The sequence below is a fragment of the Pseudorca crassidens genome, chromosome 14, assembly GCF_039906515.1.
Source record: "Pseudorca crassidens isolate mPseCra1 chromosome 14, mPseCra1.hap1, whole genome shotgun sequence".
In the NCBI taxonomy this organism is placed as follows: Eukaryota; Metazoa; Chordata; class Mammalia; order Artiodactyla; family Delphinidae; genus Pseudorca; species Pseudorca crassidens.
In genome coordinates this window covers 90,209,069-90,231,527 of record NC_090309.1, presented here as the reverse complement: position 1 = coordinate 90,231,527, position 22,459 = coordinate 90,209,069, and the positions used below count along the sequence as shown (strand labels likewise).

At 56.7% G+C, this 22,459-nt stretch overlaps 1 long non-coding RNA gene across 1 annotated transcript in view; it reads right to left on the bottom strand.

Moving 5' to 3' along the window:
- Positions 1-3,258: 3,258 nt before the first annotated feature.
- Positions 3,259-22,459, bottom strand: part of LOC137205511 (uncharacterized) — a 58,399-nt gene continuing 39,198 nt past the window's right edge. Inside the window, exons 2-5 of the long non-coding RNA XR_010934200.1 lie at positions 14,300-14,425; positions 12,932-13,002; positions 4,395-9,484; positions 3,259-4,298 (exon numbers count right to left, since the gene is read on the bottom strand). This is a non-coding gene — a long non-coding RNA (uncharacterized lncRNA). The remainder of the gene's footprint in view (positions 4,299-4,394; positions 9,485-12,931; positions 13,003-14,299; positions 14,426-22,459) is intronic.

Sequence of the window (22,459 nt, the reverse complement as noted above, 5' to 3'; positions counted from 1 at the left end):
TTAGGGACCTGGAGAGGCCAGGTGGAAGGTCAGTTAGGAACCTGGAGAGGCCAGGTGGAAGGCCAGTTAGGGACCTGGAGAGGCCAGGTGGAAGGCCAGTTAGGGACCTGGAGAGGCCAGGTGGAAGGCCAGTTAGGAACCTGGAGAGGCCAGGGGAGTTCGGTGAAGAGAAGCTGGGCTGCAGGCAGGGCAGGACAGAGTGGGCCCGACGGGGCTGTGTCCACACCTGGAGTCTGGGGGCGGAGTGTCCACGCTGGGGCGAGAGCTGGGACGGGTGCCCCTTGGCCACACTCAGCCCCCATGGGCTCCATGTGCCTGGCAGTGTAAGCAGGTCTGGTTCGTGCTGAGCCCTGCAGCCTGGAGGCCAGGGAACTGGCCCCCCGAGAGCTCCCTGTCTGGGCCTTGCTCTGGGACACTGGTCACCCTCCCCCAGGACCCCTGCGCCTGGGACCTCAGCGTGCCTCCCCCAGCTGGGGCCCTCAGGCACAGCCCCGTTAAGCCAGTGAGTCAGAGTGACACCTGGACACCGTGGGCCGCTTAAAGGCCCCACCTAAGGCCCTCCTGGAGGGTTCACAGGCCGCACGCCTCCATCCCATGCCTGAGGGCAGCCTCCAGGAAGGTGCAGGGCGGTCACCTCACAGGACGTGGGCAGGTCCTCTGATGAGGAAGCCAGAGGCCCCGTGGGAGACTCGGCCACCTTCCCCTCGGCCATGAGGATGCCAACAGCCCGGGCCAGATGATGCATTAACCTATTTCTCACGCGGGCGAGGGTCGTCCATCAGACCCGCTTTCCTCCCGGCAGGACGAGCCGGCTGCCAGGTGCCCGCTGCTCCACCGGGGGGCCGCCGGCTGTGACTGTGGGCAAATCCCGTTCCCTCCCTGGGCCCCTGGAAGCAGGCGGTATTTGACAGGTCCCTCTCCCTTCCCAGCGTCAGCACAGGCTCCCCCAAAACCAGATATAAATAAATATGGATTTAAAACGTTCTTATTTTTAAAGAACCATAATTTCATATTATCCCAGGCATCTTATTTTCTAATATTAGAGGAAAGAAAACACTTTCAAGAAAACCCTTGCTCACCCTGAAGTCTGAATGGGTCTGGACAGGTCTCTTTTATAGGAACTAAAGGTACAGCCGAATGCCCATCTTGACTTTATCATGTTAAGCCCCATCCCTGGACGGCCCACCGAGAGCTCTAAGCTGGTGGAGCAGTGCCTCTACTGATGGGCATCTTCTGTGGGTTTGAACCCGTTCTGAGCACGGCTGCTTCCAGGACTCCAACAAGGTGGAAGACAGGGTTACTCACCCCAGACGTTATTGCTGGGACTAAAGTAATTTGGCACTCAACGTAAATTCGTGCTCACATGATGTGTCTCTTTCTCCTACAAGTAGAGGGCAGCCTCAAATGCAGGTTGATGGAAACATCTCACGTTTTCCCAGACAATGGGAGTTTGGGGTGTCTTTCTAGTTGATGCGTGTTTACCCCACAATAGCAGCTGGATCCACGTTTAATGCAGTGCAGCACACGGTTCCTCACAGAATCGCTCTACCTGAGGAATCACACAGCAACGTGGAATCTGGAGTCAGGTGTCAGTTCAAGCCCTCGTTCCTCATCGTGTTGCTTAGGGTCTTCCGGGAGACTCAGGCTCTTTGAATCGCTCTTGATCTGTAAAATGCGTCTAAAGACACCTGTTTATTCCATAGACTTGCTTCAACGACCAAGATAACGCCAGTGAGGGCGTTACTGACGTATCCTCTGCAACAAAGAATCGTCTCTAACCGACAAGATCACACAGCACAGAGCAGGTTCTCAGGGACGCTCGTGGTTCCCCCTCCACGGAAAACTTGCGAGGCTGATACAGGAGCGAGAGCAGAGCCGGCCACCCTCCGAGGCAGCGCTGCGTCCCGAGGCCACTGCCCAGAGGCCTCTCGTCAACAGCCACTTTCACCAGGGCTCGCCCAGGGCTCGGGTCAGAAGTCTCGTCAGCGGTTCTCAGCGTCCCTGGGTGTCGTTCGAGAGCCCCTGAATTTACGGCCAGTTGATCAGACATGTGGCGACCCTGGGCTTGTGCCTGGCGTCTGGAGTGGGAGAGTCGTGTGGGCCTGAGCTCCGACCCGGCCGGAGGCTGACACGGAGGCCGGGCGGTTAGGTCAGAGCTGAACCGACATCAGCTGGAGTTGCAGAACTGCCGTTGGAGAAGTGCACCTGCACCTTCGGCCCAGAGCCGGGCCCTGCCCACCGGCTGTTATGGCCCGACTCCGCTGTCATCCTCCAGCAGGCCGCACAGGGTCCTTTCTCCATCGCCGCGCCGGCGGTCAGCTCCCGGCTCTCACAGTACTTCAGGGCCTCCCGCCACCTTCAGGACAAAGGCCAGGTCCGTAACGGTCACAAGAGTCTCTAAGAAGAGACCCCAGCCTTGGCATTGGGCGCGAGCGGCGCTCGGTCGCCGCACTGGCAGCGGCCAGGCCTGGTCCAGGGCTGTGGCCCTCTCTCCTGCCCCCAGATGTGGTGTGATGGGTGATCCCACGCGTCGCCCTGACTGGCCACAGGCCGCCCAGAGATCTGCTCAGCGTGACTTCCGTCAGCCTGTGAGTGAACTGAGCTCGTCCGCCCAGGGAGGGCCTGGAGAGCAAAAGGGCAGGGAGAGCACAAAGTCTCTCTCTCTGCTCACGCCCGGGCGTCTGCCTTCTCCCGCCCTCGGACCTCGGTGCCTTGGGTCTCTGTTTTCAGACTCAGACAGGGCCTAACCCCAGTAGCTCCGCAGGCTCTGGGCCTCTGCGCTGTCCTGGCCTCTGGCTTGCTGACCGCAGGTGGGCCGTGGGACTCCTCGGCCTTCGTAATCACGAGACAGCTCCCGAAATGCTGTGCTGTGTCCCGTTCAGGTGCACTTATATGTATATATACCTCCGGTTGGTTCCGCTTCTCTGGAGACCCCTGGCCACCACACGCCACCATGCCACAGAAAGCCCCAACCAGGGCCAGGCGGTTATAGGTTCAGGGTTTCCTGGGACAGAATCCAATCCATGCAGATTGCGTGTGCTGGGCAAGCAGAACGGGGGACTCGGGGTGCCGTGCCCCTTGGTCTAGCTGACGCGACCAGGGAATCCCCAAGCCCAGGGTCCCGCCTCCCCGATCCCCATCACGTCGCCGCGAAGCTGTTGTCTCCGGCCGCCGGCCGCCAGGGGGAGCCCTCTCAGACCCCACTCCAGTCTCGCGGTCACGTGTGTCTCGTCTCCGAGGAGCAGCCTCCACGCCCCCCTCCCCACGATGATGCTCTCCCCGACTCCTCAGCAAGCCCGAAACCCCCTACCCTCACCTGCCCAGCTCTTCCGAGACGTCTCCCCTGCCTGGCCGCCATCCTCAGGAAGCTTTCCGCGAATCCCCTCCGGGGGGAGCTGCCCCACTTCACCCTCACATGCCCTGGGCCCACGCCCAACACGTGAGAATTTGCCCAACTCACCTCCTTGTTAAGAAGCGTGTGACTCTCCTCCGAGGCCTGGGCGCCTCCCAGGAGAGATGCTGCGTCATAGTTTGCACCCTTCCTGCACCTTAGCGCCCTGCACACTGGAGCGCTAACACTGCACGTCCGACAAAGGTGTGCTGAGCTCCGCCAAGAGTGACCAAGAACTAAAGGATGGGCAGGAACCAGAGCTTTGGCCGAGCCCAGATTACCGCAGCCTACCTGCAGCCAGCCAGGAACCAGCGCTGTGCTCCAGGGCCCACCAGGCACCACTGCCAGGATATCACCTAACCATCGCCCTGTTCCAGGGCTGCTACTAACCCAGCTGCCCCCCACCCCCAGATTACGAGCCCTCCAGGGTAAAGGCACCACCCCTGTGGGTGTCTTACTCACCCCTGTATCTTCCAGGAGGGGGACTAGGGACCAGGAAGCGCCCCACACATGGGTGTGGCTGAGTCAGGTACCGAGGGCGGGTACCGCCCACAGCTGCGCTTCGTCTCTCATCCCCGTGGAGGCAAGAGGAGCCTGGACTTGGCGTCCAGAGGCACTGACTTGGAGCTGGTCCATCAGCGGGGCTCTGCACACCGGCACCCTTGCTGTCCGCCCCGGCAGGTGGCTGTGTGCAGAGCCGACCTCAGCGACGTACCCTGGTCACAGAGGCCTGGTCACCGCTCTGCACCGAGCCCCGCCCCGTGGTCACATAATTAGTGTCCTAACACCATTCACTCTCTGACAGTATGCTTCAATTCCAGATGTTGCCACTGACAGCTCAGTCTTTGCAGGGTTCATTAGGTCTGGCTGTTCATCGAATCTGCCTAATTTCCAGCTATGCCCTGTCCTGTCGGAAAAAAATGATAATGTGTAACGATTACACAGTTCGCTTGTTTAGTGGAAAACAGATGTGTCATCATTCTCTTGCTGAAAATGGCTTTACCTCCAGAGAGTGCTCTGCACGTCCTGTAGTGGCCCTGGTGTGGGGTCCACGGTCCGCCCAAACCACTCATCAGACCCAATATCCCTCCTGCACCACGGGAGTCCGTCTCTGAGCATTGCTTTTGTTGGGTGTTTTCTGTGGAAAGAAACACCCAACGTGTTTCTTGCTCAAGGTGAACGTTCTTGTTCACCAAGAACGTTCATCGGTGTTGAGTGAAGAAAGGGTTCCAAGGCCAAGTGTGTGAGAGGATTGACTTGAAAGTTAAGTGTGTGTATTTAATGCAGCACTGGTTCAAGATGTAAATGCACGGTCTCAACTGGGGACCATCGGTGAGGGGAGCACAGGGTGCAGCGCTCCACAAAGCTGTCTGTCCCTAGCAGCCCCTCTGCCCCCCCCCCGTTATTGGGGACCAGCTGCGGGGACAGAGGTCTGGAGAGCATCCTTGCAGGATCAGTGCCCTCGCCTCTCCAGCTCACGGTCAGAAGGTGACACGTAAGCAAAGATGGTGCCACATTCCTCCACGCCTCCGACAGCTCTTCATCCAATCATCCAATACTTCCTAGCAGCTTCTGTGTGCCCAGACGGTCTTCGGTCGGGCTGTCCGGCAGCCGGCCCTGAAGAGCCGGTCTGTGTACAGGTGCATCGTTAAGGAAGTGTCCCCAGAGGAAATCTGCATGGAGCAGGGCACATAAGACAGGAGCAGGGGGCCAAGCACGGGGGTCCTCAGAGGGCGGAGAGGGCTCCAGGGGAAGGCATACCTAGGTGCCCCTAAGTCTCAGAGTGGGGCAGCCATGCTGCCATACCAGCAGGTGGGAGGGGAGGGTCTGCAGGACATGGGGTGGCAACGCTCCAGGCCCCCAGCTCTGCATCAGCCTCCCGTCTCTCTGTACACACAGCGCCCTCCCAGCTGGAACCCACCCCCGTCTGCCCCAGAGCTGCCCGGTGTGTCCTGAGCTCTCTGCCGTCACGAGTCCTGTTTTGCTAGGACAGTGGCGTCTGCCTTCTCGCCCTGGATCCCGCACAGCTGCTGGTGAGGCACATCGCTCGAGGCGGTCCCTGGGGTCGGGCAAGAAAGGTGAGGGATAAGCTCGCCGGGCACCGGCTGTGGGGAGCGAGGACGGCCTGATGAGTCCAAGGAAGCGCTCTCTGCTTTCTGAGGCATCTGAGGAGGAAACCACGAAAGACGACAAGGTTTCAGCATCGTCTTGTCACGAGGTCAGGGGGACCTCGGTTCCATCATAACTGCATTTCTGAAGCTCTACAGTCTCCAGAAGACCAGACTCGGTCATTCAGTGTGGAGGCCCTAACGTCCCTCGGAAACCGAGAAGAACTCATTCAATTCTACCCGCACTTCTCGGAAACCTGCAGGCGCCACCAGAGTGTGTTAGGCGGTCCGGACCGTCAGGACGGACAGCCCGCTTGAATCCACATGCATATTTCTGTTTCCGCAGACACAGCCATCTGCGATTCTGTTCCAGACGGCGGAGAGCCACCAAATTGAATTCCTGCCCCACGATCACTTCCCAGAAGCAACTCTGGGGCAACTCCCAGCCCCGCACAGAAGCGGGAGCCGTCGGGGGCCCTGAGGAGGAAACCAGTGCCCTGGCCTCGCCCCGGGTCTCTCCCCCTTGCCAGCCCCCGAGCTTTGGGGGAAAACGTGAGCAAACACACAAAGGAGGTGAAACCAGGCGCGTCCCTGGGCTCCGCTGCGGCCCCTACCTGGCTGGAGATGTCCCTCAGATGGGGCATTAAAAGGACTCACGTGGGGCAAGGTCGTACCCAAAACCCAGCGTTCATCTGCCTAGTGTTTTTGACCTTATTCCAGGCACCAGGGACAATTCCAGCCGAAGGGCTTTGACGGGAACGATGCCACAAGGGCCTGGCCTCACCCAGTGGGTGTCCACTGGCCGTGAGGGTGGGGACAAAACAGTCAACGCAGAGCCTCAGTGTGTGGCTTTGGAGACCAGGAGGGCAGCGAAGGGCCTGAGTGGCCTCTCCCTGGAGCTGAGGTCTGAGCGGCTGGACCCCACTGGGCCCACATCGGGGCGGACGGCGTCTGCCCAGGGAGCAGTCGGTGCAGGGCCCCAGCTGGAAGCCCCCTGGCATGTCTGAGGGAGGATGTAAGCCAGGAAGAGGACTTCAGGTTTTATTTGAGTAAAATTAGAAGCATCAAAGGGCTATAAGCAGAAAGGCACCATCATGCAGTTTATGCTTCTGCAAAGCTCTCCTGGCTCCGTGGAGCACAGGTGTGGGGCAGGAGGGGAGGTGAAGGCAGGTGAGCAGGCCGGACGCTGTCCTGGGTCAGATGAGGGCATGGCCAGGACAGGAACAAGGCGGGGGGGTTGCGGGTATTTGGTGGAGGGTGTCACAAGAATGACAGACGGATTTGAATTTCAGGGGGACAAGGTGTTTTAGTTTACACAGCTTAGAGGATGCTGAGACGAGCTACAGAGACTAGGGGACATGCAGGAGAGGAAAATTTGCTTCTTGGGGGCTCGGGACGCACTGACATTTTACCACGTGAAAGCGATCCGCTCTGACTGTGAGGCAGCAGGCGCCTGGCTGTGACCCCACGCCTGGCTCCGCCCGGGGGACCTGGGCGTGTGTGCTCCATGGCCCCAGCTGGAATGACAAGATGCTCCTTCAATGAGACCGTCATCCATGCCTGGAACTTCGCCTGCTCCTCTGCTGTGGGCAGCAGGACAGGGTCCCCAAGACGGGCTGAAGTTCTGAGAGTGGGTGTGACACATCATAGGTCACACAAAAGCCTACCCCCATCCACTGTCACCTCAGTTAAGAGGAGAAGAGGGGACGTAGCCCAGGGAAGGAGAAAGAAGTCCGTGGGGGCAGTGACGCGTCAAGCACAGAGAGAAACGCCAGATTCTAGTGGAACGAAGACACGAACAGTAAAAAATGAAGAATCGTGAAACAATGGGAAAACAATGGGCTAATTCAATAAACGGCACTGAGAATTGTCTAAAGGGGAACAATTCAAATGCCAAGCTTTGCTTCACTTCATACGAAAAATAAACAGAAAGCCGAAAAACAAAATGAAATCCTATAGATGCAGGTGGTTGCCGTGTTCCCTAAAGAGCCTGGGAGCTAGAGGGTGAGCTGAGAGTGTGGGGCTCTAGGTCAGACAAATGCAGGCTCCACCCCGGGACCCATTACATGTGACGTAGGAAGCCGCTTCACTTCCTTGCACTTCAGTTTTCTTATATGTGAAAAGAAGAGAAAAGGTATCACAAAGACTAAATAAAATACTCCCTTTAAAGCACTAGCACATGGCATGTAGCTGGCAGGCTGTAAGCACCCACTTTATGTCACCTATGTTACCGTAACTGTATGTATTTTATAAAAATTTTCAACAATAACGAGGACATTATTATTTTTGCCAGACAGTCCTCAGACCTTCAGAACCTTCCATCTGTCCGATGCCCATTGTGGTATAGTCAGATGAGCTTCAGACACCCGAACACCCACTGCAGGCTCAACAGCTCCAAAGGCGCTCCTGACGAAGGGTCCCGTCGGGGGTCTTCATAGTGACATGTCAGGTCCAGAGCTCCGAGTCCCCAGCTCTGGCGTGAACATCTTGGTTAGGAGGGGCTGGGAGGAAGGGGAGGGGGTTAGGGATCCCGTGGTGGGCCCCGTGCTCTGTGATTTACAGACCAGATGCTGCTAGATCTCCATGACAACCCAGCCAGGAAGGCACCGCGATCCCTGCCTGACAGATGCGGAGGCCAAGGGTAAGTGGGTAACCCATGGCGGGTCAGCGCTGAGGTTAGATGCAGAAGGATCCCGGGCCGAGCTGTTCACTCTGACACATTCTCCTTCACTCTTGGGCGGAGCTACTGCTCCAGTCAGGCCCAGAGCCAGGGGAGCGGTGGGTCACTCGCACAGAACCTGGGCCAGCAGGAGACACTGGCCCCAGGCAGACCCCTAGACCAACGTTGCAGGAGTGTGGAGACGCTCAGGTGTGGGGGGACGGCAGTGACCATTTGAACTCAGCGTGGGCAGGGTCAGGGAGACTCTCATTTTAAGGAGATTTTTTTAAAAAGGAAAAAACTAGGTTTCCTTTAAAAAGAAAATTGTATAGTACATGCAGTAAATAGGCTTTTGAAAACCTATAAAGGCTGTTCCGACACAGGCTGGCGTCATCCGCCCCAGGGAGCGCCTGGGCCCCTGGGAAGCTTGGGTGGAGTACAGCCCGTCTCGAACCCCCAGTTTCTGGTGGGCAGAAATCGAGGACGCCAGGTGAGGGGGTCCCCGGGATCCACGCCGCAATTCCAGGACGAACTTGATTGTGAAATAAGTCAGAGCCCACCTGTGCTGAGGGTGCGCTCGTGCATCTCAGCCCCGCTCCTTATTCCCCAGAGTCAGGGTCCCACGGGTCCGAGGCCTGAGCGCACGCGGTGCCGTGTGAGCGGGCGGGGGGCCCCTGTCCGAACACTCAGAGAGAAGAGAGCTGAGGCCACAGAAGAAGGTAGCTGCCCACGCCACCGTGAGGGGCAACCACGAGACCAGCGTGTCAGCCACCACCCGGAAGGACGGTACCTTCAACAAGCTGATACTCCAGCCAGAGGGAGCAGACGGCGAACCGGCCAAGCAGGGGTGGTTCCCATCGCAGCCCCCAGCCAGGACCCAGGCCTTGAGCTGTTTCCCCGATTCCGGCTGCAGGGCTCCCGGTGCGCAGTTCTGGGTCCCACTGGGGTGACTCGTCAGCCTCCCCAGCCCTGCGATCTCACCCAGGGCACCTGAGCCGCCTCTGTGCTGGCCGGTACCGCAGTGTAATCCGTCCCGCAGCGATGACCTTATTTAGGCGATAGAATCTTATAACTCAAATAGCTGCAGGATGGCCTATCTGTGCAGCACAGATAACGTATTTTCTGTCAACTACACCGTGAACCAGTTTTTCACCTCATTTTTTTTTTAGATCAGAAGTAAATGGAAAAGGGGACGACGGTATAAGATCTTGGCGGCAGCGGTGACTGAGTGTCTGCTCCTCGGAAGGGAGAGCTGACTCATGGGGGCCGCACATCGTGAAGAGGTTTGTGCAGGAGGGTCTGGCCCAGCCCATGGGAGGTCGTGGCCTGTGGGAAAAGAATAAAGCTCGTGGCAATACCAGCAGAATCAGGGCTCCCAATTTCCAGGGCGCGGAGAGGGGCACGGAGCGACACGAATTCGGAGGAAGGTGAGGAAAACCGTGTATGGCCGGAGACTAAAGGTCCTCATCGCTGGGTGGTAACCACCTAAGGGATTACCCTCACCTGAAGTTTACCCCGAGTTTCCTCCAGAAGACTGTACCCGTCCATCGCCAGTTAATGCGAAACATGTCTTTCTGTTTGCAGACGTCTGAAGAAAGCGTGCCTGAGACATGGCCCAAGGCCAGGCCCGGGTCTGGGGACCACGCCCAGGCTGCTGCCGGGGTCCCTGCAGGAAGCGGCGGCCCTTCCCACCTAACCGCCTCGGCAGCTCCCTCGGGGCCAGCGCCCTGGAGCCACACGCCTGGACTAACGGCCCCATGGAAGCGACGAGCCAGAGACCTGCTCTAAGTATCAGCAACCACACCGCACGCTCCAACAGTGGACCTGCACGTGCGGCCCCGCCGGCGGGAGGGCTCTGTGCCGAGACCTGCTCGCCGGCAGGGCCTGGGGGGAAGAGGGAGGCGGCTAGTGACGAGGGACAGGACGGATGGAGGGGGACGAGGGGACAAGGGGGCCGGGAGATGGTGCATCTCCACCCAGGGGCTCAGCAGACAGGAGCCCGCCCCCCCCCCACCGGCCCGGGCTCGGCCTCCAGAACGTTCCTCGTCCCTTCGGGCAGCACCTTCCCACCACCCTCTGCCCTTCTCAGGCCATCTGGAGGTTGCGCTCCAGCCCTGAGGGACCCCACATGCCCCCGCCGGCCGGCCAGGCTCACCTCGTCTGGGAAACACCTGCTGACGAAAGCAGCCCTTGGCGCTACCTAAGCCCTGAACGCAGGGACACCAGCCCTGGCCCCTGGGGTCCCGCCTGCCCTGAGGTGGCCTCTGTCCCCAGCCGGGCAGCTGGGAAGCACAGTGGGTGGCTCTGCACCCAGCTCTACAGAGAGTGTCCAGGTCCCCGAGGAGCAGGGCCTCAGACACTGAGCCCCTTGTCCCAGGCGTCTCACGGGCGCCGCCAGCCCCCATCGCGCTCAGGAAGCGCCCGCGCCCCTCCGCGTGGCCCGAGCGCCTGTGCCTCATCCCCCCCACCCCCACCCCCGCCATCGTGGCGCTGGGCCAGCTGTGCTTTTGCACCTGCCCTGGTCGGTTGCCAAAATCTGGTCGCCTCCTCCCGATGGAAAACACGCCTATTCAGTCTTCCAGAACCAGCCTGACCGCCACCTCCTGACAGGACACCCACCCCACAGAAAAGCTCCCCTCAGGCCTAGAGCCGTGCGCTTCTGGAGGCAGGCGGAGCCAGGCAAGTGTGGACTCAAAGGACAGCCTGCCACCCTCAGCCGGCAGCGCCATGGGTGCCGGAGGGCAGGGGCGGGACCGTGCAGGGCAGCTCTGCTGGAGGGTCCCCATCGGATGGAGACGCGCTCCCAGGAGCCCCCTAAGAAACGCACAGACTGCGAGCAGAGCTGATCCGCGGATTGGAGCTTGGAACCCAGGGCGGCACAGGACGGTCAGAGGTGCACAGGCCGCACCCAGCCTGCTGTCCATCCCAAAGGCGTTACCTGCAGGTATTCTTAACCGGCCCACGAGTGGGTGTTTAGATGCTCCCATCAACATCAGAAATGGGCCAAGCACGTGCTCCTTGACGTAATGGAACGCCATGAAGGAGACTCTCCAACACAGGCTCTGCCATCGCTCAGACGTGACCTGGCTGGGGCTCAGCTTCCGTGGGAAAGGACTCGCTAAGCAAATCAGTACCGGAAGCAAGATTCCCATCACCATTTCCCCTCGTCCTTGCCTCACGTGCCCACTCTCTTTAAGGTTTCCTGAGCAAGGAGGTGCTTTAAGAACACCTGGCAAAAGCCTTATCAAAGGTCGCCGGGCTCTATAAATGCAGCTGTTTCACTGGGGTGGGAGGGAAGGAGGGAGGTCGGCGCCCATTCAGTGTTTGAACCCCGAAGCCGGGGTCCCGAGTATTAGAACTGCCCTGCAACGTGGCAGTGCCACTGGCCACGGGCCGTCCCTTCCGCCCATGCCCGCTATCTCCTCGGATCTTCACGGCCGCCCCGAGAGACCAGAGTACGTTTGTATCTGGATTTTGTACCAAGAAAACAAAGCCTGAGCCAGACCATGTGATTCCTCGAAGGCACACAGCCGGTCCAGGGAAAGCTGGACTCGGGCTCTAATCCCTCCTGACAGCCTCTTAATTCCAGGCCCAGTGCGGCTGTCACGGGGCGGCTGGCGGTGCTCTTCAGAATAGCTCCTATGTGATATGCACTGATCGATGGATTCGAATCAGTGAGATGCTCCGTACACAAGGTGACCCACACACAATAAAATCTAAATGCTGGACCGGCACCCCGAGTTCACAAGGTAACCGCAAAACCCACTGCTGAGCACAGGGCAGGGGCCACACACACTCCAGCTGGAGGCTCTCAGGACAAAGAGGAGGGAAGGGGGTGTGTGACAGTCACAGGCTCTCACGTGCACCTGTGTGAGGTCCCCTGAGATTCCGGGGAGGCCTGGGGGAGACGCACCAACAATGCGAGGGCAGCTCTGTGCTTGGCCACTGTCCAAGTCACCCTTTCTTTCCGCTCGGCGCCCGGCCAATGCAGAGTTCCGAATACTTGGGGGCTGCCCCCTGCCCTGTAGGTCACTTCCCTCCATTATAGCTGGGGGGGGTGGGGAGAGGGCAGGCAGAGGCACGGTGCCCGGGGCAGCCTGGTAGCAGAGCCAGTGGGTCCCTGTGCGCCTCCTTGACCAGAACGGGACCCAGAGCCTGCGGTGCAAAGGCACCTGCTCCAGTGTCTCTTCCGCCAGGATGAGGAAGGACCAGGAAGACCTGGAGAGAACGTGAACCACGACAGGCAAAGCAAGGGGCCACATCCTCATTGCCTAGAAACCACTCCTTCTTTCCTCCCATCAAAACCCACGAAAAATCTGGTGTTTCCTTAACCCCGATTAGAACAAAGTGTAAGCATATGGTCTGCTTGAGTCGTGATTACCAGGAAAATGCTCACCTTTCACTGGTCATTCATATTTTCTCCACACCCAGAGACACCTAGCATCCCGACGTTTCCCCGTGTTCCCAAAATCACCACGTGAAGCCCCTGACATTTCCACCTAAAGTATAGCACTAAGGAGAGTGAAAGTAAGTTATATTGTTGTTTAGTGAGCCTTCACTCCACCTCGCCCCTCCGCGGGAAGGGAGTATCTCCCTGCCCCAATCCTGGGCACGACCATGGATTTGCTTTGGCCGACGTGCCCTGCTCACCCCGTGTTGGTGAGCCTCTCAGGTCTGAGCCTTGGTCCACAGTGGCAGCTGACGCACCAACAGAGCAGACGCGAGGTTCCGTATTTAGGGGGTTCCCGCTGCAACTCACTGACTCACGCTCACCTGAGGGCCCTCCCGATGGTGGACCACGCGGCAGGTGCAAGTCTGTGTGCACATCACAGGCTTTGAAACAGCTAGAAAAAACATGGCAACAGCAATTCATTCATTTTACTAGACGGGATCAAAGAGAAGTAACTCTCACGCCAAAGTCAAGGATATTTATGTCCCAGCACCCTATTTATGTCCGGTTATTAAACTAACTGGACCTACCATGCTGTCAGTCCTAAAGAAAAATGGGAACTACACGCCCATATCTGCGGTAACTGCCCAGTCCCCTCACTCCCTCAGGCCCATCCCTCCAGAGCTATCTCCTCGGCATCCCGCTCTGTCCAGCCTGCGGCCGTCGGCCTGGGGCTTGGACCTGGCCTTGCCCCAAGGGCCTGCGGCGGGCGAGCACTTCTGGTGCTCTGAGCGGCCTTGAGTGCCGCGGCTGCATCCGCAGGAGAGAACTCAAACCACAGGAGGACCTGCAGCAGGCCTGGCCACTACAGTGGAAACTGCAGAAGAAAAAGGTACACGAACTTCAGAATTTCCGCTTCTGGGAGGCGACGGAGGGAGTGACTAGTTTAATTTAGAGCAAGTTTCCCGAAGGCATTGTTGTGCAAAATGTGATAAATCGGTGCTGGCGATGACCCTGCAGACATGAGACTCTGGTCCACAGTCTAATTGTGAAGATATAGAAAATGTAAAGTACGCTAGGTTGTTTATTTTTAATGAAAAATTATGCTTAAAACAGTTCATCTTGGTCAGCTGGCGAAATTATTTGCCCAAAGTATGTTCTTCCTCAGTGACACCTGATCAGCACGGTGTCCGCATACGCCCCCCCACCCATGAAGGCTCTTCTCAAGGACCCTCAGGTCTAGACTCACGTCCAACACCCCTGCTGGGGGAGGAGCGGTGGGCACACGCTCATCAAGACATTAAATGGACCACGAATGTCCCCAGCTTCGCCAAGACTGTTCTCTTTCACTCCCTTCCTCTTTTCTGATCCTCAAGGCATCCACGCTTCACAGAAGGACCTCACGGCCCCTCCAGGCTGTCAGCCCAGGCTCCCCACCCGCTGCTGACACGTCGGGCAGGTAACTCCCGTGGGGACTGCCCTTTGCATTATAAGATGTTTAGCAGCGTCCCAGGTCCCTCCACACTAAATGACAGCAGCGTCCCTCAAACACACCTGGGGATATTGCCAAATGTCCCCTGCGGGGCAGAAACGCCCCTGGCTGAGATCCAAACATATTCGACGTCTTGAAGCAATTTATCAAGCTGGCTTAAGACGATGTTTCACATATTTTGGCTGGTAAAAAACCTGTATGTAAATTCCCAGGGCAGGTTGCTAAAAACACAGTTTTCTAGATTCTATCCCAGACTTACGTTGCTGATCCCTGGAGGCGGGTGTGTGAGCAGCTCAACGGTGTTCTGACGGGTCAGGGCCTTCCTGCTGTCCCCCGGGACAGCCCTCGGACGACGGCCAGAAGTCCACAACAGTTCTAGACGCCTCTGTCAATGACACATCCAGAAAGTGAAAGTGGGCCCTGGTACCTCAGCATCTTCTTTGCTCTCCAGGGAAAGCCTTTCCGGGGCCCCACCCCTCTGGGCCAGATCACGCTACAAATCTGAGTCTAAAATACCCTCTGGCAAAGGGAAGGACCTGTGTCACCCCTGGGGCTGGGGAGCAGCCCTTTCCCTAGAGGACGGAGCCAGCCCAAACTTGCATTCAACTGGGGACCTGTGGGCAGGAGAATGAGAATAAATAGAATTTACTTAAGATTTTTTTCAGAAACATCTCGCTACCAGACCAAATTCCCACAGATGGTATCGCTTTGGACTGGGATTAGTTTTTTTTTAATATTAGGCAAAATACAGGACTGGTGAGATAAGGATGTGACATAAGAAACGGGAAGACGGCACACAAACGCCGGGGGAGCTTAGCTTCAGCCTCCAGGAGATGTGGCCAGAGTCCCAGGACATGAGCCATGTGACTCCAGTTTCCGTAAAGATGTGACAGAAACAAGTCATTTTCTGAGTTAATTTTAATTAGGAGAGAAATAAGAACACGTGTATTCCTCCACATTCTTACGTGGACCTGGGTCCCCAGGAGACAGTCTGGGCTCAGGGATCCCCAAGGATGTCGGATGCTGAGGGGCCCGGGGTGGGGGAGGGGAGGAAATGGGGGAGAAGAGAGACTGGTGGTCTCTGGGGAGCAGGAGTTCTTGTTCCTGCCGCTCGCAGGTGAGCTGCTCGTCTGGACACACAGCCCTGGAGGTGGCAGCAGCAGCGTCCAGCCCGACAGGGACCACATCCTGCGCCCGCCCTGGACGCCTGCTCCCCAGCCACTTAGCTGTCCGAGCAGCAGGAGGCCTAGGAGTCCCCCATCCCTGCTCTTTACTCCTGTGAGGAAGTGGTCGCCTGAGGATCGTAATAAAAGTGTAACTAGCTACCAAGGCCCACAGCACTTGGCCGACCTCCCCCTCCAGGGTGGGGAGCCCCTCGGGGGAAGGTCCCCACGGCGGGGACTCTGTGACGGCCACGCAGGAGGGACCAGAGGGTGGGACAGGCGACTCGGGACTTCGATAAACTCCATGCATGGCCTGGGTTGCGGACGCTCACCGGGACGCTGCCCTCTCCGTAACTGACCAGCCACGTCACACGCTGTCCCCTGTCACCTACCTCTACCGTGTTTTGCCACATAATACGCTGACTGACTCAAAACCAGCTGATTTTGGATGAAAACACTCTTGCATTTTCAGAAGAAATAATACTAATTTGGACGGTGAGCATCTGATCGGAATTCCCTGTAAATATTTGGATCAAGCGCTGGGGGAAGAGAGAGACCCGGTTGACTGTAATTGATCATGGAAAACCTATTCCTTACGGTGTACATGTCGGTATCTCCACTGGGCTCAGCAGCTTAAAAGGTCCCAGGATGAAACTGGCGTAGAGAAGGTGGTGTCCTCGGGTGCCGGCTGACAGTGACAGATGGGAACGGGGACCAGCACGCTTTCAGCCCCGATGGAGGGCAGACAAGAAGCAGACCTCGTTGTGGGTGGGTTGTAATTCATTTCAAGATGCAGAGCGGCTCAGAGCTCAGAGGTGAACAAAGGGCCAGGGCTGCAGTCCCCAGAGAGTCTCCGCTCAGATCTGTCCCCGTCTGCTGAGTCTTCAGAAGGGCTGCTTAGCCATGACCTCCGCCCTCCAATACCGCGAGGAAGCTCTGGGCAGGGATGGGACCGAGCGTCACCATCGTTGGTGGAGAGGGACCCGATTTATTAAACAGGAGTGACAGGTCTGAACGGAATCGTCCCCCAAGACCGAAGGAAGAGGGCCCCTTTTGTGGACAGCTGCGGGGGTTCTGCAGCGCTTCAGACGGGGCGTGCGGGGCAACGCTGGGATGCGGAACACACGGTCCGGGAAGAGCGCGGGGGCTGGGGCGTCTCCTGGGGAAGTCTGAGAGGAGGAAGGAAGCACAGCTGCTGCCGCGGGTGTGGAGGAAGCCTGGGGAAGGTGCTGTCAGGATCCGTGGTTGCAGGGCTGCAGACACGTTCTGTTCCAGGGATGCAGCCCTGAACCTGGGTACCACAGAACCTCTCCTCGGCCTCAGCCTCCCGCGGGGCCTTGGCCTCCCCCCGACTCTCCTCCCAGCTCCGCACCCCCTGCCCCCTCATAGAGCATCACCTTCTCTCACTGGGATCCCAGAAGCAGACTTCATCAGGACCCCCCAGGTCCAGCACCTCCCCTTTTCATCCACTTTTATAGATGAAAACATCTACACACATCAAAAATGCAAGGCAGATCACCACTCGCTTTCCAAAACTCTTCAATCACTTCCAATAGCTGAACCCCCAGTCCAGGCTCAGGAGAAAGTCCTTTAACCCCAAGCGTGTCCCCAGCCCTGCGCTGTCCAGCTTCACCTCCACGGCCACCCCCGGCTCCACCCGATCGTGAGTCACCACCAGGCGGGCGCACAGCCGCCCAGCTTCATACGCGGTCAGTCCTTACTGGTCTGGGATTCCGTGTTGGTACATCTGCCTGCGCACCAAGACCTATTAGTGACCTGCAGTCAGCACTCGTGGGGCCTTCGTGGGCGTCCTCAGACATCGCAGAGCAGGGAAACACGTGCACGTCCAGATCCACCGCCCTGGCTCCACTGGGACAGGACCACATCCCGCCTTCTCCGTCCAGCTCACACGCAAACAGGTGTCCTTCTCGTGGTCTACTGAGAGCCGCGCTCTTCACATCTTGGTGACCTTGTTCGTGGTTTTCTGTCTAAAATGGTCCCCAGGCGTCACGCTGCAGTGCTGTCTAGCGTCCTAAGCATACAAAGGCTGTGCTGGGCCTCCCAGAGGAGCTTCCATACAGCACGAGTTACGGGCTGTTGGCCCCGAGTTCAATGTTAGTGCATCAGTGATGTCTATTAAGTTGGGTGTCTTCAAACAGAAACACAGAGAACAAGGTGGTGCACTGTTTGGTGGATGAAGCTGCTGTGACCAGACGTCGGCAGGACTCTGTGGTGGTTCGCTGTATGTGTCCACTGGGCTGGGCTGCGGTGTCCCGATATCTGGCTAACCATTATTCTGGGTGTTTCTCTGAGGCTGTTTTTGGATGAGATTCCCATTTAAACCAGTGGACTGCAAGCGAAGCAAACTGCCCAGGGTGGGTGGGCCGCGTCCCATCAGTTGACGGCCCGACCTGAACAAAACCTGACCGTCCCGAGCAAGGGGGGGGTTCTGCGGCCAGCTGCCTTTGGACTTGAACTGCAGCGCCCCCTCTGCTCTGGGCCTGAGGCTGCTGGCCATGCTGCAGACCGTGGACTCACCCGCCTCCACCATCACAGACAGTCTGTGCATATGCACATCCTGCTGGCCCTGTTTCTCTGGGGAGCCCTGACCAACACACGGACCCTGTATCTCCCAAGAGCAACGGGCCAGGTTCACCGACTCAGCGCTTGGGCCCACTTTTCGGGAGCGTAACTGCCGTGAATAATGAGAATAGACTGCGTCGTCCCCGCCGCCTGGTTGCTATTATTCAGGTCACACAATTATCCCAAGCCCCCGTCCCCACCTCTCACCACGTGAAGCCCTCCCTGGACCCCTAGACTCTTGCCCTGGGGTCCCACAGGAGCCGGGGTCTCGCCCCTGTGGCAAACCAGGCACAGAAATGGCACAGAAGTACCTGCGAGTTCCCTTTCTCAGCAAACCGTGGGCACTTAGGATAGCGCTGTGCTTCCCTGGAACACGGAGGCTCTAGACGACCCTCTGATGCGCGACTAGCCCGTGAGAGCAGCCCTCGCGGGGGGACGGTGGCTCCCGACTGCAACTCCGGGCTGCTTTCACGCCTATTGAAACTGGTACCGCACTGTGCGCACGGCCACGTGGTTGAGGTCACCCCGTAGCCCTCCTACGGAAACTTCCCGGGTCCCGTTACAGTGCTGGAAATGCCTGCGTCTGCTCTCTGTATTTTGAGGCCTTGATGGGCACGGCGAGGACAGAGGTATTTTCCGGGCCAGGAGCAGGCAGGGTCTTTCATCAGCACTTCAGCTGTTCAGACCAGCAGGGCCTTGAGGAAATGAGGAAGGCGTGTTTTCATAGGTTGTAAACCAGACGACGTCATCAGAACTTGGGGGCATCTGGGCTGAGACAGCCGCTCACTGACGCATCTTACTGATAACCCGGGGTCGGTGGAGTGGCAGGGAGGGATCCGCACGCAATCTCCTGTGATCCCCGCCACGCGTCTCCTCTCCTGACCATCTCACCCGGAGCGGAAGACAGGGTGACAGGGCCAAACTGCTCTGGGGACAACATCTAGAAGCAGTGAGCTGTGAAAACTTCAAGTCTAGGGAGAACTTCAAGGAAGTAGATTTGGGTTCACTGACCTTGAAACGTTAGGAAGGTCTGTAACATTCCCAGCTGCCCCAGTGCGGCCGGAGAGAGAGGACGCCCTCCCAGAGGAGGGGCCAGGAAGCGGATGGGGCTCTGGAGGGCCCTGGAGAAGCTTTACGCCCCCCTGCGTCCCTCTAATGCGGAGACCTGGGTCACGTCCCTCCTGGGAACCGTCAGCTTTGATCTGCTCCCTGGACACCGGGTTTGGATCTCAGAGCCAAGCACTCGATGCCTGTGCCGTGGAGGGACCCGTATCTCGGGGCAGGGAGACATGTGGCGGTCACACGGCTTGGCCGGCTTGCCACCTCCCCTTCCTCCACGCACAGACCACTGGGTGGGCCTCAGCTCCCCCCATCCCAGCCAGGCCCTCGGCCAAGCACAAGCACAGCCAGCCTGGCCGCTCTGCCCGGAGGTCCTGTTCTACCTTCCTGACTTATCTCAGACTCTGGCCCCAAAGCTCATATTGACATTGGCGACAATTTTACATGGACGGTGACAAGATCTGACAGAGCTTAAAGTTTCAGTGAAAAGATGACACAGCTGCTGTCCAAACACAGGCTCAAATCCGGGGCCAAAAATGTAACGTCTGCTTGATGCACACAAGTTGCGTCATCCCTCTGCCCTCACTTGTCCTTTCTATAAAGTACACGGGGTTGGTTTGCCAGGAAGGGAAGATGAACTCACACCTTGAACCATGAAACACCAGGCAGATGTCTGTTCGTTAACGGTACCAGGAGACGTAACTCTGTTGCCCACCTCAGCATCCTTGGTCACACCTGCAGCTTCATTCCATAACCTCTGGTCCATGCACAGAGCATCTTTTCCTGCCACATTCTCCATCCACTGGGGACAGGAGCCCAGGGCGCAGGTGCCCCTGCTTTTTACATGGAAACCAGCATCTGTCACATTTCTTAGGCTCTATTCACATCTGGTCAGAATAGCGATCCTGCTGGGAGTTTCAGCATCTTGCTCTTTGACAGTTTGAAGACTTCAGATGGCAGAGATCTTTTGCTTTGGGGAAGAGTCGCTCAATACTAAGCTGGGTACTAAGGCTGGGTTTTGAAAAATAAAATCCTGGGAACATTCTATCTATTTTTTACTAACTTTTCCTCTGCCATTTTGGGACCCAAAATGGAGGTGATGACTTATCCCCAGTGGCAGTGTTTGCTGTAACGCTCCCCAGTGTAACAATGGATAACTCTCACTACATATCACTGGTTTCTGAGCGGTACTGATGAAAATAATCATAATAAAGACCAAGGTCATTGCTTTGCGATGTGAATAGCTATTGGTAAAACTGAAATGCCAACTAGCCTTCAATGACCTTGAGGTAAAACCGTATTATAGCTCTGATGAATTTTAACGACCCAGTGCACACGACAGGGCCTGGAGAAAGCATGTGTCCTGCAGACTCTCGTGCTTTAGGCCAAATACACCTGCAGCACCACTTACCAAGAATATGACCGTGAAAACGTTACATCCACTCTGAGCCTGTTTCCTGTCTGGAAAAGAAGGGGGTTGATGCCATCACAGAGAGCTCAGTGAGCACTTGTGGACTTAGATGTAGGGGTCCAAGCTCAGGGATGGTCACATCCTCACATGCAACAGGGATTAATGTTCTCCCGCACACCGAATGCAGGGAAATCGTTATGGAAACAAAGTTACTAGACCTACTGACTTAAGGCTCCAGGGAAGTGAAACATCTAGAAACTTCGATGGAGACACCCATCATAGGATGGTCCACAGAGCAACAGGGAAAAGCAAGGGAGACCAGACACCTCACTCTGCACTGAGCCTCCGCTGGACCCTCTGTTTGTGAGAACAGGGCAGCTGGGAGCAGTCGGGTTATCCTGGTGGGTGAGGATTAGAGATCATCGTGCCTGGATTGGAGGACTAATTCTACCACTAACCAGCTGATAACCTCGGGCAGGTTACTCATCTGTGCCAATGCCTGCATTTTCTCAGAGGATCATTGAAAGGGTTAAATCAGTTATGCATGGATAGTACTTAGAGAACATTCCAAGGGCTCAGTTAATGTTAGTTATTTATCTATGTCAGGACTCGGCAAACTCTGGCCCTCTGCCTGTTTATATAAATAAAAATTTATTGGAACATGACCCTGCTCATTTGTTTAGGTGTCGTCAGTGGCAATTTTCACCCTACAACAGAAAAGCTGAATAATTCAGACAAAGACCACATACTCGCAAACCTAGGATTTTACTGTCTGGTTCTTTCTTGAAAAAGTTTGCTGATCCCTTGAAACTGTTAATTTTATGTGTCAAATTGACTGGGCTAAGCATGTCCAGATATTCAGTCGAACATTATTCTGGCTGTTTCTACAAGGGTGTTTTTTGGATAAGATTAACATGGAAACTGACAGACTGAGTAAATCAGATTGCTCTCCCCAGTGTGGGTGGGCCTCACCCAATCAGGTGAAGACCCAAGTAGAAGAAAACGATTGACCCTCCCCTGAGCAAGAGCAAATTCTCCAGCAGATGCCCTTGGACGGCATCTGCAGCGTCAGCTCCCCTGGTCTTCAGCCTGCCGGCGCGCCCCGCAGACTGGGCTCCTCGGGCTCCATGACTGTGTGAACCAATTCCTTAGACGTGTATTTTACAGATCCCGTTTCTCCAGAGAGCTCTGTTCTCAATCTGTCATTCACTGGAATATTCAGGACATCTGAACACGGCCCTGAGACTGTTGTAAAGGACCTTTCATCTCTTTCAGGATGGCTTAAGGAGACATGGGCCTGAGCCAATGCCATCCCAGAGGATAGGACCCCTCACAGGTTGTACTCGTGGGCAGTGGAGGGAGGGGCTCCTGGCTGTCCCCACGTGACCTAAATAACTAGGTCGTCAGGCCCCTTCAGGTCCCACCCTCCCTCTCTTTCAATCTTTGGGACTAGGAACTACAATTGGAGGTCTTAAACATTCTTAATTAGCTTGTTTCATTATCACATTAACACTTACCACTTTTTATAAAACTATTTTAGTTTTTAATCATCTTTTATGATGTTACTCCAATTAACTGTGTTGGAAAAATGCTGAACCTGAGCTTCCAAGAATAAGGTGCTAGTTTTTGAGGTAACTGTGTTTGATAGTGGGGTCTTCTCAGATTTCAGCACCTGGAAGTGGGCTGGTGCATCATTTTACGCACTGATATATGCATAACAATATAGATCTATTTGCACAAGTAAATGCATAGACACAATATGTATTGTCATCTCACCACTAGTCGGCATCTGAAGAAGCCATTGATATATACCTTCTACATTTCTGTTCGTTCACTTAGCCACTTCTTTATCACTTCTCTTTAGCAAAAATCGTAACATTGCGATTTCACTGGAGCCTCCTTCAGAGATCACTTGGTATCATGGAGTGAAGTTAGGAACTACTTAATGAAGCAACCCACCCGAAGCATGATGGCTCAAACACAGCGGAAGGTTACGTCCCACCACGTAACAGAGCGTGGAGGGCAGGGCCGTCGGGGGTCTCATGCTGGGGCTGCTCTGCCGTCTTCAGCAGGTGGCCCCCAAGGCTGTCCAGGCCCGTCTCCGTGTTGCGGGGAGGATGGGGCCGTGCGTGGAGCCTTCCTTGGGCCAGGCCCAAGCACTTGTGCTCACATCCTGTGAACTAACCTTAAGTCCCGCTGCCGC